General features: G+C 45.9%; 1 long non-coding RNA gene across 1 annotated transcript in view; it reads right to left on the bottom strand.

Annotated features, from left to right (window-relative positions):
- Positions 1-6654, bottom strand: part of LOC135983828 (uncharacterized) — a 36482-nt gene continuing 29828 nt past the window's right edge. The window contains exons 2-3 of the long non-coding RNA XR_010601657.1: positions 3332-3430; positions 1-1264 (exon numbers count right to left, since the gene is read on the bottom strand). This is a non-coding gene — a long non-coding RNA (uncharacterized LOC135983828). The remainder of the gene's footprint in view (positions 1265-3331; positions 3431-6654) is intronic.

The raw sequence follows: 6654 nt of genomic DNA, 5'->3' as shown, positions 1-6654 counted from the left end.
TTAAGGTGACACCAGACTCCTTGTTGTTTTTGTGGATACAGACTAACACGGCTACCCCTAATACATGAATTCTTTGTATCAGTCTTCACTGCAGAGAATGTGAGGGAGATTCCAACGTCTAAGCCATTCATTTTTGGGGACAAATCTGAGGAACTGTCCCAGACTGAGGTGTCATTAGAGAGGAGGTTGTGGAACAAATTGATACATTAAACCGTAATAAACCACCAGGACCAGATGGTATTCACCCAAGAGTTCTGAAGAAACTCAAATGTGAAATTGCAGAACTACTAACTGTGGTATGTAACCTATCATTTAAATCAGCTTCTGTACCAGATGGTGGGAGGATAGCTAATGTGACACCAATTTTAAATAAAGCCTCCAGGGGTGACCCTGGCAATTACAGGCCAGTAAGCCTAACTTCAGTACTAGGCAAATTGGTTGAAACTATAGTAAAGAACAGAATTATCACACACACAGATGAATATGGTATTTTGGGGAAGAGTCAACATGGTTTTTGTAAAGGGAAATCATGCCTCACCAATCTGCTAAAATTCTTTGTGGGGGTCAACCAGCATGTGGACAAGGGGGATCCAGTGGATATAGTGTACTTAGATTTTCAAAAAGCCTTTGAAAAGGTCCCTCACCAAAGGCTCTTAAGCAGAGTAAGCAGTCATGGGGTAAGAGGGAAGGTTCTCTCATGGATCAGTAACTGGTTAAAAGGTAGGAAACAAAGGGTAGGAATAAATGGTCAGTTTTCAGAACGGAGAGAGGGAAATAGTGGTGTCCCCCAGGGGTCTGTACTGGGCCCAGTCCTTTTTAACATATTCATAAACGATCTGGAAAAAGGGGTAAACAGTGAGGTGGCAAAATTTGCAGATGATACAAAACTACTCAAGATCGTTAAGTTCAAAGCAGACTGCAAAGAGCTACAAAAGGATCTCTCAAAACTGGGTGACTGGGCAACAAAATGGCAGATGAAATTCAATGTTGATAAATGCAAAGTAATGCACATTGGAAAACATAATCCCAACTATACATATAAAATGATGGGGTCTAAATTAGCTGTTGCCACTCAAGAAAGAGATCTTGGAGTCATTGTGGGTAGTTCTCTGAAATCATCCACTCAATGTGCAGCGGCAGTCAAAAAAGCGAACAGAATGTTGGGAATCATTAGGAAAGGCATAGACAAAATATCATATTGCCTCTATATAAATCCATGGTTCGCCCACATCTTGAACGCTGCGTACAGATCTGGTTGCCCCATCTGAAAAAAAGATATATTGGAATTGGGAAAGGTACAGAAAAGGACAACACATTCCATATGAGAACAGATTAATAAGACTGGGACTTTTCAGCTTGGAAAAGAGATGACTAAGGGGAGGATATGATAGAGGTCTATAAAATCATGACTGGTGTGGAGAAATAAGGAAGTGTTATTTACTCCTCATAACACAAGAAGTAGGTGTCACCAAATAAAATTAATAGGCAGCACATTTAAAAACAAACAAAAGGAAGTATATCTTCACAAAACACACAGCCAACCTGTGGAACTCTTTGCCAGAGGATGTTGTGAAGGCCAAGACTATAACAGGGTTCAAAAAAGCTTAAAGAAGAACAGGAGTACTTGTGGCACCTTAGAGACTAACAAATTTATTAGAGCATAAGCTTTCGTGGACTACAGCCCTCTTCTTCGGATGCATATAGAATGGAACACCATTCTATATGCATCCGAAGAAGAGGGCTGTAGTCCACGAAAGCTTATGCTCTAATAAATTTGTTAGTCTCTAAGGTGCCACAAGTACTCCTGTTCTTCTTTTTGCGGATACAGACTAACACGGCTGCTACTCTGAAACCTGTCAAAAAAGCTTAAGTTCACGAAGGAAAGGTCCATCAATGGCTATTAGCAAGGATGGACAATGATGCAAAACCATGCTTTGAAGTGTCTCCAGCCTCTGTTTGCCAGAAGCTGGGAATGGGCTACAGGGGATGGATCACTTGTGATTCCCTGTTCTGTTCATCCCCTCTGGGGCACCTGGCATTGGCCACTGTCAGAAAACAGGATACTGGGCTAGATGGACCATTGATCTTATGTACCCTCAGAGACAGGCAGTTGTAAAACACAGAACATCTGGCCAGGCAGGGCTTCAAAATACTTACTGAAGCTGTAGCTGCAGTATTAAGTGGTGGATTGGTGCAAGGCTGTTGCAACTTTATTTGATCTCAGTTTATAAGCAAATACATACCCCAAAAAATTCCCATTAAAGGTACGTTGAGGTTGCAAAGCCACGTACTCAAATGTTTGGAAATGCCAGAATAAAGGTTTCCATGCAATCTTAATTCAGGCTCCTGCTGCCTATGCACTGTGATTAAGGATACGATTTATTCACGGAAGTCACAGATTCTGTGACTTTACTCTACCTCCGTGACTTCTTTGGCTTTTGCTGTCAGCGGCTGTGGCCAAGGCAGGAGGCGGGGCTGTACCCCCACCCATGGCAGTATTATTCCTCCCTCCCCTTTCCCCTCCCCCTCCCCAGTTATTTTTAGTAAAAGTCACAGAGAGGTCACAGGCTCCGTGAATTTCTGTTTATTACCCGTGACTTTTACTAAAAATAACCATGACAAAATTGTAACCTTAACTATGATACATTCTGTATGCGATCATGTAATTACTATTTTTTCCACTTATTATTTTGTCATTTCCTAGATTTTTTTAAACTGAAAAAACCAGCTATTCCAGCATGTGGAATCATCTTGACCCCAAATGAGTCATCAGCAGGATTGGAGCCGTTAGATTCATAGCACGGACCTCTGCAGCTAACAGAGTACCTGACAACAGGCCAATACCCTCTCTTGTGGGCCAGCCACTGCAAGTGGATGGAACGTTCGCTTTCCCCCACGGGTTTCACAGCTAGCCAGCAGAGAAACACTGAGACATGGGAATCGTGGGTTCTATTCCAGGTTGTGGAAGGGAGTGTGTCCTACTGATTACAGACCCTTCTTTCACCCCACATCTCCAGCCTTGCCTGCCCTTTCAGCCCCTGCCACAGTTCCTGAGGTTTCAGAGTAGCAGCCGTGTTAGTCTGTATCCGCAAAAAGAACAGGAGTACTTGTGGCACCTTAGAGACTAACAAATTTATTAGAGCATAAGCTTTCGTGGACTACAGCATATGCATCCGAAGAAGTGGGCTGTAGTCCACGAAAGCTTATGCTCTAATAAATTTGTTAGTCTCTAAGGTGCCACAAGTACTCCTGTTCTTTTTACAGTTCCTGAGGTAACTGCACCTCTGACCCTGAGGGAACGACATTTATGTGTCAGGTCTCTAGAGGTTACCTTTTCCAGGGTGGAGTCCCACAATTCTCTTCCTCGAAGCCAAGGATTTAGGCTCTGATCACCTCAGTAGATCACCCAATAGTTCAGCGCAGGCAGCCTCTTCCCTCAGGGGCAAGGACAAGGTTAACCAGTGACCAGACAGTTTCCACAAAGTATTGTTTATACATAATAAAAGCATGACAGAGAAAACAGATCTCAAAAACAATCATAGAATATCGGGTGTGGAAGGGACCTCAGGAGGTCACCTAGTCCAACCCCCTGCTCAAAGCAGGACCAATCCCCAACAACTTAACTGCATGTCCAGCTCCCCAGGTGGCACCCACCTTCCACATGCAGACCCTGATGGATTTCAAAGCACTTCAGAACCTCTTGCAGGGCCTGCCCTGATCACAGTCTCGTTGCAATTTTTGGATTGGGAGTGAGCGTCCTCCCTCCCTATAACAGGCTAGTCACTTTATACAGCTTTCAGTTCTTTCTTTGCTAGGCCTCTTGAATCAGGTCAGACCAATCTATGCAATTTCCCCATTCTCCAGACCTGTTACCTGCCTAGGGATTTGCATGAATAACGCCCTAGTGATTTCAGTTCCAGCAGGAAACACCTGTCATATCCCTCCCACCCCCCGAGCCGGAAAACAATCCCTAGCCATGCAGATTCAATTCTGTTCTGTATAGGTTCTCATACCACACTCACTGTAATATCTGAGCACCTCCCAGTCATGCATTAAGCAGGGAGACATATACATGTAACAATGCTAACGTTGATACCATAGTCTTTGAATATTCCATGTGTCCATTGAACTTGTCACAAACCCCTTCCCCCTTCCTCAGAGCTGATATCTGCCCATATGCCTCCCCCCCTAGCATGCTTCTGCTTCCCTTATCCCACCCCTCCCCCCAGCTTATCTTCAGTCCTAATCATAGGCACCGACTCCAGGGCTGGAGCACCCACCGAAAAAAAAATGGTGGGTGCTGAGCACCCACTGGCAGCACCCTATCAGCGTTGACCATAGATCAGCTGTTCCGCGGTGTGCAGGAGGCACTGGGAGAAGGGGGGGTAGCGAGGGCAAGGGGACGGGAAGAGGCAGGGTGGGGACGGCGCAGGGGTGGGAAGAGGTGGGGTGGGGCCTTGGGGGAAGGGGTGGAGTGGGGGCAGAGCCTGGGGAGGAGCACCCCCTGGCACATTAGGAAGTCAGTGCCAATGCTCCTATTCCCCAGCCCCCACCTCCCACACCTCCACATTCCAGCCAGCCAGTGTTCTTGGGACAGCACAGGAGAAACGGTCTCACTGCTCTCAGTTCCTGCGCCTGGTGATAAAGCAAACTCTGGATGCGTGGTGCCCTCAGCAGGTAGGAGCTGCCAGGGATTGGAGCATGCTCAGTGCAGACGGAAGCTTCAGAGAATTTAGCTGTCAAATTCTAACAAGTCTATACTGAGCATGCGCAAAATGAGATTTTTTTCAGACACTTATAACTTGGCCAAATTCGGGTGGATTGTCACAAGACTCGTCCCTGACACCAGGGCAGCTCCTCTGCCAAATTTAAACTCCTTACTCCAAAGCATGGAGATGCTAGAGCTTCTCCATGAAACATAGGGCAGGGATCTCCAGAATCATCACATCCAGTCCCCTGTTATCGCAGGCAAGCCCCTCGTATCATCCCGGCCAGAAATTTATCAAGCTCCCTCTTAAAACTAGTTGGGTTGTTTGTCCCCACTGCTCCTATTTTGATGCTGTTGTGGAGTCTCCCTCTTCTGATGGTGAGAAACCTTCTAATTTCCAGCCTCAATTTCCTCCTGGCTCGTTTATCCCCATTTATTCCTACGCCCAGGAACTTGAGTAGCTCTTCTCCCTCCCTGGTGTTTATGCCACTGATGTAGTTGAAAAGAGCCTTTTATTATATTTTATTTTATTGTTAGGCTAAACAAGCCAAGCTCTTTTAGTCTCCTCTCCTGAACATCCTAGCAGCCCTTCTCTGCATCTGGTCCACTTCAATTTTGCCTTTCTTGAACATGGGTGACCAGAATTGTACACAGTATACCAGATGGAGTCTTACCAGTGCCTTGGATAATGGTATTCCTACTTCCCTAGCTCTACTAGAAATACCTTGTTTGATACGTCCTAGGTTGTACAACTAAACATTTAGCCCGATTTTTTAACATAGACAAAACAGTGTATTTTTCCCTAAGCTTGTTCTGGAATTGTTAAAGTGTGTTGGCTGAAACTCTAATAAAATAAAACAAAATAAATAAATGCATAAATCAGTCTGATCCAGACACCCACCATGGAAAATTTCAGCCCAAATATTTAAAATTTGGAAAAGTTAAAAGCAACTGAAAACAGGGTCTTAGAATGGGAAATGTTCGGCAACCTTAACTATAGGGACCACTACCAGCTCCACCTATACTAGAAATTGCCCATGGCAATTATTTATGTGACCCCAATTGCACAGCATAGCTCTGTCCTTTCTACGGTTGGACCACAGACAGGTTTATGAGTCTGCAACTGGCTTTGAGCCAACAGAGCTGTGTCTTGCCGAGGCAGCGAGACGTACATTTTTTGATCAGAAGATCCAGAATCCAACCCTGGTGCCGCTGACCCAGCCAGGGGTGCTGTGGAACATTTCAGATTACAAAAGCAAAATGCAATACAATCAGCTTACCCCTCCCACATAGTCAGACCCTAACTAAATCTGGTCAGAGTGCTACCATCTCGGCACCTCCCTTTGGGTAAGTCGAGGCTGGAGCTGGAGGGGTAATTCCCGCTCAGGTAGCCATACCCATGTGAGCTTTGATTGAGCTAATGCGCTAAAAAGAGCAGGGTAGCCGTGGCTGCATGGGTGGGAGATGGGCTAGCTGCCCTGAGTACAATCCTGTCTGGACCCCTAGGTGTGACTGGGGATGGCTAGCCTGTCTCACCACTCACACTGTCACCGCTACACGTCTGGCTTTTAGCATGCTGGCTCAATCAAAGCTAGTAAGGGCATGGCTATTTGACCTGGAAATCAACCTCCAGCCCCGGCGTAGGCATACCCTTCGATTCCCGCTGACACACGAATTCTACCCTCCATCTCCCTCCAGGTACTTTTATGACCCCAATCATTCTAGTCTCCGAGTGCCTGTATCTCCCTGGGGTGGGGAGGTGCTTAAGGCACCAACAGGACCTCCTCCTAAAGGAATGTTTGATCCAACCCCTTTGAAGAAGGACAAGTAGATATCAGAGATAAGTAGCAATGAATTCTCAAAGGGCTGCACCCGGGAGGCAGTGTACACTTACCCAGGCTCAGAGTGCTCTGTTGAAGGGGCCCCGCAGATGCCCCGCAGATGTT

This window comes from Chrysemys picta, chromosome 5, assembly GCF_011386835.1.
Source record: "Chrysemys picta bellii isolate R12L10 chromosome 5, ASM1138683v2, whole genome shotgun sequence".
NCBI classification, from domain to species: Eukaryota; Metazoa; Chordata; order Testudines; family Emydidae; genus Chrysemys; species Chrysemys picta.
The sequence above is the reverse complement of the archived record's forward strand: the minus strand, read 5'-3'. Positions and strand labels throughout refer to the sequence as shown.